This window comes from Aedes albopictus, unplaced genomic scaffold (genome assembly GCF_035046485.1).
Source record: "Aedes albopictus strain Foshan unplaced genomic scaffold, AalbF5 HiC_scaffold_27, whole genome shotgun sequence".
NCBI lineage: Eukaryota > Metazoa > Arthropoda > Insecta > Diptera > Culicidae > Aedes > Aedes albopictus.
The window spans coordinates 20048-33589 of NW_026917057.1; the positions used below are offsets into that span (position 1 = coordinate 20048).

Here is a 13542-nt window from a genome sequence, read left to right on the forward strand (position 1 = left end):
CGCTTGAGCTGCAGCGGGAATATGCCTGGAAATTGGAGAGAATATTTGGAAAATCTTGGTATGTATTGGAATCTACTGCTCTTTTCACCCGACACCAATGAAGATCAACATAGCAACGTATTACTAACCGATAATCTTAAAAACATGCAATTTAGGACGAAAACGATACATCAAGTTAGACTAGTTTCAGAACTTTATTAGTAATATTGTGACATACCAAAACCCTCGTTTCCAAACATAGTTTTTCCCTTGAAAAGGTCACATTTGAAGGCCAAAACGTCGTGCAGAATAAAATAAATCGTTTGATTTTCAATACTAAGAGTGCCGAGCTCCTCCGAATTATCCTGAGCTTTTTCATGATCAATGACGACATAGATTATTAAGCTTGAATGCCAATTTTTATTCCTGTTCGGGTCCGTCGCTACGAGCAGCTATTGGACCTTTTGGGACATTAACCTTATCCTTAGAGTAGTGCATGTTGCATTGTCTATTGGAGGGCAAGAAAGTGTTGATTTAAATACAGTTTGTGTTTTGGTTTTTTAAGCTTCAAAAGCTACCAAGTATCCCAAGTAACACACTTGTCACCGAAGAGTCACGGCGGCGCAGGTTTTTGTTGCGCAGAAGTCACTGTGACTTACTTATAGCAAGTAAGTGTTTATTTGTTAGAAGTAAGTCACAGTGACTTCTGCGCAACAAAAACCTGCGCCGCCGTGACTTTTCGGTGACAAGTGTGTTACTTGGGATGATAATAAGGTCGTATTATTTGGGCATCCCAAAGGATTTCCAGGATGAATTCCCGAAGGAATTCAGTGATGAACCTTGAAGGATCTCAAAACTGTATGAAACTATGAATGAACTTTCGCAGGAATCCCTGGTGGTCAAAGAATTGCTCTTAGAGAGATCCCTGAAGAAACTTCTGATGAAAGCCCCGATTGGAATTTTGTAAAATACCAAAACGAATCCTCGAAGAAATTCCAGGAGAGGTCCCCAAAGGAACTCTAGGAGGATTCCCTGAAGGATTTTCAGGAGGAATTTCCGAAGCCATTTCAGGATAAATCCCCGAAAGAATTCCAAGAGCAATCTCCAAAAGAATCCTTGCGGGATCCTTGAAAGTATTCCAGGAGGAATCCCCAAAGGAATTGCAACAAAAATCCCTAAAAGAAATCCAGCAGAAACCCCCAAACGAATTGAAGGAGTCACCTACGAAGGAATTCCAAGAGAAATTTTGTTTTATTCTTAATCACTTGACCTAATTTACAGCTCTATTGTCCACTACATCTACAGTATTGCACAGCGCCTAGATGTGTTCTATTATACTTTATCCAACTGGTTGCCTTTCTGCTGCTTTCACTTTTCTACTCTATACATGCTAGAATTATGAGCTCAAGGATGATGGATGGCCGTTGTTCCTTTCCAGTCCGATTGGGGGTCCATTATGAGTAGCAGTTCGCCGATATCCAGGTACACTAAAACCTCTTTTTATGCATGTTATTTTTATGCACTTTTAATTTATGCATCTTTTTTATGCCCTGCATAAACATAGGGAAAGCTATTCAGAACCAATATTTTGCATAATAATATTTAATAATGCCGGGAACTATTGTAACGGCGGCCAAGGGGTGTTTACATAGGAGAGCAAAGGATGGTTACAGGTTCGCTTTTGGATGTTTCCGAAGGTCTCATGTGCGTTACATGGGGTCCGAGTGGGTCTTAAGGGGGTTTCGGAGCCATTTCACTAAGTCTCGGAGCATTTTAGGCTGGTTTCAGCGGCATTACGGAGGCGTTTTTAGGGGTTTTAGTTTAGGAGAATTTTTTGAGGCATTTCAGGATGTTTCAGACCATTTTCGGCGTGATTCAGAGGCGTTACGGAAGCGTTACGGAGGAATTTTCGGGGTGTTCGGAGCTTGTCAGGTGCGTTACATGGGGTCCGAGGGGATTTAAGGGGGATTTTGGAGGCATTTCAAGACGTTTCAGAGCATTTTCGGCGGAATGCAGAGGCGTTACTTAAGCGTTACGAGGAGTTTTCGTGGAATTTGGAGCCTCTCAGGTGCGTTACATGGGGTCCGAGGGGGTTTAAGGGGGATTTTGAAGGCATTTCAGGACGTTTCAGAGCATTTTCTGCGGAATTCAGAGGCGTTACGAAAGCGTTACGGAAGAGTTTCAGAGGGTTAAAAGCCTCTCAGGTGCGTTACATGGGGTCGGAGGGGGTTTAAGGGGGATATTGGCGGCATGTCAAGGTGTTTCAGAACATTTTCGGCGTGATTAAGAGGCGTTACGGAGGATTTTTCAGGGGTTTAGAAGCCTCTTAGGTGCGTTACATGGGGTCCCCGGGGGGTTTAAGGGGGATTTTTGAGGCATTTCAGGAAGTTTCAAATCAGACTCTGAAATACCTTAGAACGCCCCTCAAACCTTTTGCAATGCCCTTTAAAGGCTCCTGAGATCCCTTGAATTGCCCCTAAAGCCCCTTGGAACGCCCCTGAAACCCATTTAATGCTATTTAAATATCCCAGAGTTCCCGGTAATCCCATGAAAATACCAATAAATCTTGACAGAACACCCTTAAAAGGCTCCTCAAATCCCCCGAAACAACCCCTTAAAACGTCCCTGAAGCCCCTTGGAACCGCCTTTTTGGGCTCTCTGGGAACTTTCTGGAAACCCCCTTAGCCACACCTCAACTGCCCAGGAGCAAGATCTGTTCTCGCGAACAAGATTCTCTAATTAAAGCCCAAACTTAATTTATGCATAAATTTCCCTCTTTTTATGCCTTTCTTTATTTATGCACATTTTTAATTTATGCAGTCCCAGCCATGTGCATAAAAAGAGGTTCAAGTGTATCCAGGTCCGTTTGAGCCATGGGGCTCAGAAGAGGGTCAGTGTCAGCCGCTCTCGGTGAAGAGCAACTGACGAAAAATTGCATGTGCCGGGGCTGGGAATCAAACCCATGACCATCCGCATATGATGCGAACGCCACGGGCTCCGACTCCAAAAGAAATCCCCGAATAATTTTCATGATGAATTCCCGATGGAATTCGTAGAGGAATCTCTCCAGTTAGCCTAGTGGTTAAGGCTATGGATCGCCAATCCGGAGACGGCGGATTCGATTCCCGTTCCAGTCAGGAAACTTTTCTCGATCCTCTGGGAATAGTGTATCTTTGCACGGTGTCTGTGACAACGTAAATTATCGAAAAAAAAAACAGTACCGCTAAGTCACCCACCAAATGATAGCTTAGGGTGCCCTCTTTCATTTGAGACTAAGAGTGAAATGTTCCATCTAGGGGTCTAGAACAATTTTCATTTTTTTGTGATTTCTAGATAAAAATTCCGGAAAATACCCATTTTTGGGTACATTTTATCCAAAATTTGTATGGGAGAATGATCTCCGATAGAACATTTCACTCTTAGCATCAAATGAAAGCATGGACCCTGAGGCTTCATTTGCTGGGTGATTTAGAGATACTGATTTTTTTTTCTAATAATATCTTTCTACCATGGACATTGTGCTTGCCTTACAATATACAATTGATAACAGTGGAAGAGCTCTAAGAACAATAAGTTGAAGAGAGATAGGTCAAGTTTCAATGCGAACGTCGAGCCACAAAGAAGAAGGAGAAGTAGAGTCATTAAAGGATTTCTAGAAGGATTCCCCGAAAGAATGGCAAGAGGAATCCGTTCATGGATGTCCAGGTGGAATACCTGAAGTATTTCCAGGAGGATCATCATAGGAATTCCAGGAAGAATCCTTGAAGGATTTACAGGAGGAACCCCGGAAGAAGTTCTAGTAAGAATCTTCGAAAGAATTCCAGAAAGTATTCCCGAGGGAATTCCAAGATAAATCTCAGTAAGAATTCCAGACAGAATCCGCAAAGAAACTCCAGCAAGAATCCTCGAAAGAATTCATGGAGGAATTGCAGAGATTCTGGAGGATTCTCCGAAAAGAATCCTGGATGAACTCTTGAAGAAACTCAATGAGAAATCCCTCAAGGAAATCCTGGAAATATGTCTGATTATGATTATAGTCCTTAAGAAATCCTTGTAGGAGCTCCCAGAAGAATCTCTGAGAGAAATCCAATAGGGATTCCTGGTGAAACTTCTGAAGAAATCCCTGCTGTAGTTCCTGGAAGCATCCCAGAATCCTCCTGGAAAATTTTTCGAAAAAAAAAACTCCTGGAGAAGATTCCTTAACGAACTTCTGGAGGAATCGCTGAAGAAATGAAGGAATCCAGGAGAAATCTTGGAAGGAATCCCTCCTAAGGAAACTTTTGAGAGAATCCCCGAATGCTCCTGGAGGTATCCTTGAATCCTCCCTTAAGCATCTCTGCAGAAAATCCCAGAGAGATTCCTAAATAAACTCTTGGAGAAATCCCTTAAGGAATTCCAGATGAAATCTCTGAAGAAACATCTGAAGGAATCCCTGCAATTCCTGGATAAATCTCTGAAGAGACTCCTGAACTAATTCCTGACGGATTCCTTGGATGCGTCCTTGACTCCTCCTAAAAGGAGAAGTTCCATCTTCTAGATAATGTTCTGAGGGAACTCTAATTTGAATATCTAAGGTAACTTCTCAGGAAGTCTCTGATGAAACTTCCAGAGGCATCCTTGCATCCTCCTGGAACTACTGGGAAGATTCCCGAAGGAATTCCTGGGAAGATCCCTGAAGGAAATTCTGGGGAAATCTCTGAAAGAACTGCTACACTGCAGGAATCCTCGAAGGAACTTCCGGATTAATCCCTGGCGGAAATTCTGTATGAATACCTGAAGAAAAATCTGGAAAATCCTTAAAAGAACTTCTGAAAAAATCCATAAGGCATTTAGAAGCTATTATAAGAAGGAATTTTAGGAGGAATCCCAGGAGAAATTTCTAAAAAAAGTTCCTGGAGAAATGCTTGAAGGAACTCCCTCAAAAACTACTGAAGGATCTCCTGTGGTAATTCCTGACAGAATTCCAGGAGGGATCCCAGAAGGGACTCCTACAAGAATCCTCAGTGGAACTCCTGGAGGCATCCCTGATTTTTTCTGGAAAAATATCTGAAAGAACGCCAGGAGAAATCGTCGATTGTAATTCTAGAGAAACTCCTGAAAGAACTCCTGAAGGAATTTCTAAAGATAGGCCTGGGTTAATCTCTGAAAGACCTCCTATAGGAATCCCCGAGAAAACTTCTGGATGAATCGTTGTTGAAACTCATGGAGGCATCCCTAAATCCTCTTGAAAGAATCTCTGCAGGAACTCGTAGAGAACTCTCTGAAGAATTTCCTGTCGGAATATTTGAAATATCTTCTGAAAGCATTCCTGATGAAACTACTAGAGATCTTCAAAGGAACTTCAGAAGAAATCTCTGATTGAAGTTTTAGAATAATCTTTGAATAAATTCAAGGAGGAATCTTTCAAGCAACTCAAGTATGAATCTCTGAAGAAACAACTGTTGGAACCCCTGAAGATGTTTCTGGAGGAATCTCTAAATCTTTCTGGAAGAATCTGTGAAAGAACTTCTGGGGAAATGTGAACGATAAATAAAATAAAATGAAAACTGGAAAAAATATTTCCAAAACTTTCGTATTTGAACGGAAGAAAAAAAATACGATCCGTTTTTTAAGAATCTCATGGTGATCTGCTAGAGAAAGACTGGTGTCTAGAACTGCAAAAGTAATCGAATAAGAATCATCGATTTTCTCTTTCGTTAATGATCAAGATGGTAGCAAAAATTCTACTTCTGATTGATGCTATAACAAAAAACCAGACAGAATTCCTCCATCTCACTCCGAGTCCACAAACCCCTATACGCAAACCATACCGGTTGAATCTCAAATGTCTCTCCTTCTCTCTCACTCCTATGCGGATCTCCTCACGCCACGGCGGCACCGAATGAGTACTCTCCCGCTTTTATCCGAATTCAGCAATCTTCCGTACTTGTTCTATATCACGGTTTTCACGTTATTTCATTAAGGGATGCTCAAAATATGTTCAAAATCCGATCCAATCCTTAGCACTACAGGTTCCAGTTGAGATTTTTATAGGGATTCTTCTTGAAATTGCTCCAGGAATACTTCAGGGATTCCTCCACAGTTTTCTTTAGGAAATGACTTCAAATAATGGTGCAGGGATAAGCATCCTCAAATAGCTGAGGAAATTTGTTGAAAAATGTCTCAAGAGTTTTATATTTCAGAAATTTCCCGAGTACATTCTCTAAATATTTCTGCTGGGAAACAGTTAGAAATTCTATCAAGCTTTGCTCTGGAGAATAGTTTGGGGTTCTCTCAAGAGTTTCCTACAAGTATTCCGTTCTCCATTTCCATAAGGGATTCCTCCAACGATTTGAAGAATAATTTTTCAGATACGTTTAAAGGGATTTTCGCAGAAATACCTCCAGAGTCACTCATGGCTTCCTTTGGTGTTTCTTCCTGAGTATCGTACTAGATTGCTCCGTGGATTCAATCTAGCTATCCTTAAGGAGTTTTCCTGGGATTCTTTTAGAAACACTTCCAGGAACTCCTTTAAATAGATCTCCTGAGATTCTTTTGAGTTTTTTTCTTCAGAGGCTTCCTCAGGAACTCATTGGAGATTTTTTCTGGAAATTTGTTATCAACCGATTTTAATGAAAATTTCATGGTATTAGCTTCACATAATATACTATTCATGTTTAAAAAATTAGCTATTTTGGTGAACGCAATCAAAAGTTAAACAATATTTTTCTGTTTGCTAATTTCATCGTGAACACCCTTTATCGAGACTCAATCAGGATTTCCTAAGGAGATTCCCTCAAAAGTTTTGGCTAAGGATAATATCGAAAATTTGTTGAAAATTTTCAGGATCCTGAAGCATTGATGCTCGACTTCCAAGCATGATTGGTCATTTCATTTCGGTTCTTCTATCAAATCTCCACAATATCAAGTCAAGTTTAGAACAGCCTGAAGAAATTCCGTTCTCTGGTAGAACTTCCTCGTCAAAAAAATTAAAAACATACGAATGTATTTTTTAGTATTTCTGTAATCGTGCTAAAAAGTCTCTTAAAAATGGCTTTCCTTCATTTATCATGACAATTCTGGAATTCTTCGCAATTTTTTCCCTCAATTTCGCAATTTAAATTATATTAAAAAATAAAAAAATGTGTCTCATGTTTGAAATGAAAGTCAAGGTTGAATGATTATTTTTAGTAAATCAAAACTTCCATTCCTTTTCTCTAGGATTTATGCTGTAACTTGAAAATAAAATTTATTATGTTTCGAATAAATTATTTTGAAGGCTGTAGCGAAAATTTTCATTTTATTTTCGATACACTCCTTATAAAGATACAGTGTATCAAACAATTGTCCGCACAGCAATTTGTTGGTCAAAATAATTTTTCATTCAAATGTTTATAACTTTTTTATACGTCAATCAAAAACGCTGAAACTTCGATCAATCATAAACCATATACTGAAGCTGGCAAAATTTTGAGCGAGATCGTATAAGTTTTCTGAAAGTTATAGAACTTTCAGTAAAACTTATAAGATTTTTGAACACATTTTTAATACATTATATCTCAATATGTACTCGATGAAACTTTTTCAATCTTTTTTGTGTTCCAGCTTATACCTAAGGCTTTCATATGCAGCTTCGTTTGTGGTTTTATATTCACTACAAAAAAATATGAAAAATATGTATAAATGTTTTAAAAATGTGTTCAAAACTATTTATAAGTATTACTAAAAGTTCTATAACTTTCAGAAAACTTATTCGATCTTGCTCAAAACTTCACCAATGGAGCATTAATGTATGATTCATGATAGGTGAAAATTTCAGCGTTTTTGATTGTCGTATAAAAAAGTTATGAACATTTGAATGAAACATTATTTTGACAAAACATTTGCTGTACGGACAATTGTTTGATATGTACACTGTACCTCATAAAATGCCTCCATATTTTCTCCCAGAGAGGAAACTTGAAACACATACAAACCGCTATGAAACGCTTCTAAAACCTCCCAACGAGTCCCGTAAGAATCTTTTGTAATCTCCCAAGCTCCCCTGAGGGCTCTCAAAAACCTTCTGAAAACACCGGCAGCTTTTTCATAACCCAGTCACATTCAAGTCAAAGTCAAGTTATTGTAGCATGGGATTAGAACAACATAACTATAGCACATGTGCAACCAAAAAACTGCGCTGCTTGACTCTTCTGTGACATGTGTGCTGCTTGGAAAACACCACGAGCTCCAAGAAGTTCCATGAAATCCTCTAAAATCAACTGAATTACTTTGACACGCTTTAAAACTTCTCTAGAACCCCTCCTAAGGTGCCATGATGTATTATATTACTGAACTTTCAATGATTGTTTGCCTCGTGCTTTTGAAGTGATAAAAAACAGGTAATTCTGCTGCAACACATCAGAAAAAGTATCCTCGTAATCAGTGTGAATGAGCATATTGGCGGCTATGAATTATCACATTGAAATTTCGAGCAACACAACCAATATTGCTGCCGAAGCTGATGATGCCGTACTTAGCCTTTAATAATTCCCTCAAACTCTCCCTGACGCCCCTTGAAACCCCCATGAAACCTTCTGAAACGCCAAAAACCCCTTTTAGGATTCATAAATTTTTCTGACGTCCTCTTGAAGCCCTCTCAAGCTTCTTGAAACCCCATGAATTCCGCTGAAATGCCCAAAACCCCTTTGACCGCCCCAGCAATTTCTAAGAATACCCACTGAAGCCCAGCGTAGTCTTCTAAAAACTTCCCCATGAAACCTTCGGAAACCCCCAGAAGCTCCCTGAAACGCGGTGATTCGCCTTGAAACCTATCGGAAATCCCTCTAGATCCCTGAAACCCCTGAAGCTGCCTTAAACCTCCGGAATCTCATCTGAATTTCCATGAAACTCACCTAAGCTCTTACGGGACATCTTGAAAAAAAAATGAGGGAATGTTCAGTTCAACCGTTCTGATGTAAGGTAAAAAAAAAAAAAAGAAAACTCGCTGCCACTCAATTAATTTCAATTTTGTTCTCGATCAACGGATTTCTCAACCCATAAAACAATGTCATAACGATTGAAGATCTTCTACCGCACTTACAGGTCCATAAAATCAGGAACTTCACAGAGTCTGTTCGTAATTACTTTGCACATTGCTGAGACACATTCAGCTGCAGAGTGCTCCTCGCTCCGCATTGATTCCCACCTGGAAAGAACCCCCAACCGTAAGCCGTATCATTTTTCACAAACTCACTGTACGCGACCAACTCTCTCAAGAGCAGTCATTGGCGGGCTGATTTAGTCTATTTCTTTCCAACAAACCCCGTGTGGAGCAGCCACCTTGGCGTGTAAAAGTTTTAATAGTCTTTCTTGGAAGAGCTTTTTTTTCTTCTTCTGGTCGTCCTACACGGCAGGTATGTTCGCAGTCCACTAACGGTGCGACACCCGAGACTCCGGGCTGTGTGCTGCGGTTGGTTTCGGTTGAAAACGTAAAAGTTTCCCAGAATACGAGCAGAGAAAAAAAAACACAGAATCAACCATCACGATATAACGCCACTCAATGAAATGGCGAGGCGACGTGCATGCAGGTAATGTGTGCAAGAAAGTGGAAATTGTGCTCTGCTCGAGTCGGAATCTCCGTTGCCTTTATGTACCGGGAAAGATGATGTCACGTCCCAGCCGAGCAATGTCGATTTTCACGGAGTGTTACATCGCTCACAGAGTCAATTATAAAGTGTGAGTGAATTTTTGCATGAAAGGATAATTGAGTCCTTATTTGAAGCTGTTGCAAGATGATTCAGCGGTTTGGGGAGGGTTCTGATTTTTGTGATAAAACTACTTTGCAGGCCCACCGCTTTTATGGAATTTCCGTACACTCAAACTAGAAAAAGTAAAATTTTTAATCATCTTCGTGTTGGGAGTTTACCCCCCGTTGCAACGGAGGAATGGGACTAACCGCTGCACAAAGTAAACTCTTTTTACGTGTGTAGAACACGTGAAGCCACCCCAGATCGTTCCCCGAGTGGTGCAGTGAAAAAGTTAGTCGGGAGAGGTTTCCAATGGGACGTGCCATAAAACAATTCAGGAGTGCATAAATCCTCTTTGAAAGTTTGCAATCTTCCCAAGCAGAAGAGTCTAAACGGATCACAAAGTTGTTTTTTCGATTCGTAGATCCATCTGAATGGGGCCCGGTAAGAACTGGATATTTCACGCAATTCAGATAGGCTAAACAGGTATAATACATATGTTCCCCTTAAGCAGTAACGTAACGGCAATATCTTTGAAGCCAGCACCTTGTTCCATCTTTTGTCCACTGTAAATCGTTGGGGGGGAGGATTCTTATGCAAAACTGAGAGTCTGTTCTCCATGTTAGGGGCGGATGATCGACGTCCTAGTGCCAGGGAAGGACTCTATGCTCAACTGTGCACTATGATACTCCGGTACAACCTAAGAGCGATTAAAACAACCGGATAGGGCTTCACCATAGGTACGCGCAGAAACTCGAGGCCGAGTTACCAGACGAGGGCGAATTCGATGTGGCCCTTCTGGAGGATTGATGCTGCAAAAGCAGCCATCAACGACGCAGCCATCGGACATATCGGGAAAGAGGAGTCGACGGAACGGATGGAGCGATTTTGGAGGATAAGAACGCAGCGCGGGCGGTAATGCTGCAGCAAGGAACTCGGCAGAATGTGGAATCTTTTTTTTCCTGTTGGGGACATAGTACCACTGCGACCGTTAATTTGATCTATTTTGGTGACGTGGAACCTTACAAACAGAAGCAGAAACAGCAGACCTGCCTTTTTCGGGAGAAAAAGCGCCACCTGGAAGAAGCGGAGTGCGATGGAATGGAACTGCTGTGCCGTTCACAAGAAACACGGAAGTTCAACCAGAAGCTCATCGCATCCCACAACGGATTCTTGACGCGAATCGCAATATGCATGGATAAGGACGGGGGCCTCTTGAAGGACGGACATGAGGTGATCGAAAGGTGAAAGCAGCACTGAATGTCGTGGAGAATGTAAACACGGGAGACCAAGGCAATGGCGAAAAAGACTACGTCAGTGTAGCAGAGGACGGAAATGATTCAACTCCTAAGCTGAGGGAAGTTGAGGATACCATTCACCAGCTTAAAACTAATAAAGCAGTTGGAAAGGATGGAATCGCAGCTGAACTCATCAAGATGGGCCCTGAAAAGTTGGGCACCTGTCTGCACCGGTTGATAATCAGGATCTGGGAAACCGAACAGCTACCGGAGGAGTGGGAGGGAAGGGTTATCTGCCCCATTCACAAGAAAGATGACTGTTTGGAATGTGAGAACTTCCGAGCGATCACCATTCAAGCCTACAAAGTGCTATCCCAGATCATCGTTCGTCGTTTGTCACCTAACTGACCTAACTGTCAACCAACTGAGTTCCTGGGATGTTATCAAGCCAGTTCCATCGACGGCCGGTCGACAACGGACCAGATGGTTACCGTACGGCAAATACTTCAGAAATGTCGCGAATACAAGGTCTCAACGCATCAGCTGTTCATCGACTTCAAGGCGGCATACTATATACATTATCGACCGCAAAAAGCTATGGAAAATCATGGACGAGAACAGCTTTCCCGGGAAGCTTACCAGACTGATAAGAGTAACGATGAACGGTATGCAAAACAGCGTAAGGATTTCGGGTGAACTACCTAGTTCATCCGAATCTCGACGGAGACTACAACAAGTTGATGAACTTTCTTGCCGTCTATTCAGTATCGTCCTGGAAGGTGTTATGCGACTATCCAGGCTCAATAGCTGGGGTACGATCTTCTCGAAACCTAGCCAATTTGTCTGTTTTGCGGATGACATGAATATTATTGCTAGAGCATTTGGAACGGTGGCAGAACTGTGTACCTGCCTAAAACGTGAAGCAGCAAAGGTCGGACTTGTGGTGAATGCGGCTAAAGTCGTAGTCTCTAATACGGGCTTCAGAAGAAACTGCGGCCAAAAAAGTATCACCCCTGCACCAAATGTATGTCTGCCCAAAGTCTATTCTCCTAAAGTGTACGAGGAGAGAGGGGACTGGAGATGATCAAAAATGAGTTTACGTAGTAAATAGACAGCGCCTTAGTATTGTAGGGGGCTTCACAGCATTCCATGGGGTTCAAGTTAGGTTTTCGGGAGGCAGTAGTGTGTAAAGTGCGGGGATTCTCTAATAGTACCTTATTTCCGGTACCGGCTTTTTGCGCCAACCCTGCGATGAGCAGAGATGCCAATACCGTAGTTGCGTGCCCGACTAACCCGAGAGAGACCCTCAGGGCAGGTTCTCCAGCCTATCAGATTCAAAAATTCTAACCCCGGATACGTTACGTACTCACTCAAAACCAATGCCAACGAATTCAGCGACCGAAATGTTTCAATTCTCACGACCGATCAAAATAAGCAAAATAAAACTCCCCTTCCCCTAAGAAAACTCAATACACCGCTAGAATTTCACTGTGAGCTGTTTAGGCCTATATCTCTGTATTCATCGTATCTCATACAGCTTTCAAAACTACCTCTATCACTACTCTACCCTAGGGGTGTGGTTGTGGCTTATACTAATGGTACCTTTTTATACGTTGCGGCCGTTGATGAACTCCTCCCGATGCTGCGCTCCTAGGCGTCGCTCTCGACCACCGGCTCTAGGCTAGTGGGACTCCGGCGAGGTTTTTCTGCTCGCTCAGGTGCGTGATTCAGGTGTACGCGGCGCCGATCTCATCCGTACGATCAGCACGCGCCCGCAGCCTCTCGCGTCGCTCTCCGCTCAAACCCGATCGTAGGTAGTGGCGTCGGAATGATCGGAACACGATGTTGGATGAGTTCCGAGATCGACCACGTGCTCGTGGGTCGTTCACAAAATGCGGTATGAGCAGTGACACGGTTCTTTCACGGCGTGCAATCGGACGCCGGTTTGATTTCCACCTACCAGGTGGATCACGACGGGATCGCTGTGGATTAAGATCCAAAAACCAAAGAAAAGCCACGTGATGTGGCTAAGCCACAAATCGGTTAACACACACCCATGATTAAAAAACCACACAAATATCTACCTTTTCGTTTTTCTTCCAGCTCCTACCGTAGCCTGCACTTCTGTTCACAATCTTTCGTTTTAATTTCTATATAAAGAGCACTACAGGTTAAATCTTTGATTTACTGAGTTGATTAGACAATTTTACCTCAACAGTGGTCACTTAACTACTCGGACCACTTTTTTATCACCTTTTTACAAAACGATTATTAACTTTGATTGGAACTATGGTTTAAAGCAAATCTTTCACTGTTTTAGTTTAAAGCTAATCTTTACACAGCCTTAGATTTTTCCACCATGTGCTACTAACTTGGAATTTTTCTAGGGATCACTTTAAGACACGACTTGTAGGTTTCAGATCAAAACTAGAAATGGACGAGTTTTTAGGCTAAGGAGAGTCAAGTAGTCCATACGACAGTTAAGTTTAACTACTACGTATACATTCCTTGGCGGAAGTTGATCGTTTTCCTTTTTTTATCTCGAAGGTTGTCCTTATTCCTCCAACGAGCTTTTAAACCTGTTCCCGATTGTCTGTCTCGTTTTAAATTGTAGATAT

At 41.8% G+C, this 13542-nt stretch overlaps 1 long non-coding RNA gene across 2 annotated transcripts in view; it reads right to left on the reverse strand.

The window, feature by feature from the left end:
- The window catches only part of LOC115268721 (uncharacterized), a 40717-nt gene continuing 27175 nt past the window's right edge, over window positions 1-13542 (reverse strand). For both annotated transcript variants that reach the window (XR_009995827.1, XR_009995826.1), the window contains exon 3: window positions 1-25. This is a non-coding gene — a long non-coding RNA (uncharacterized LOC115268721). The remainder of the gene's footprint in view (window positions 26-13542) is intronic.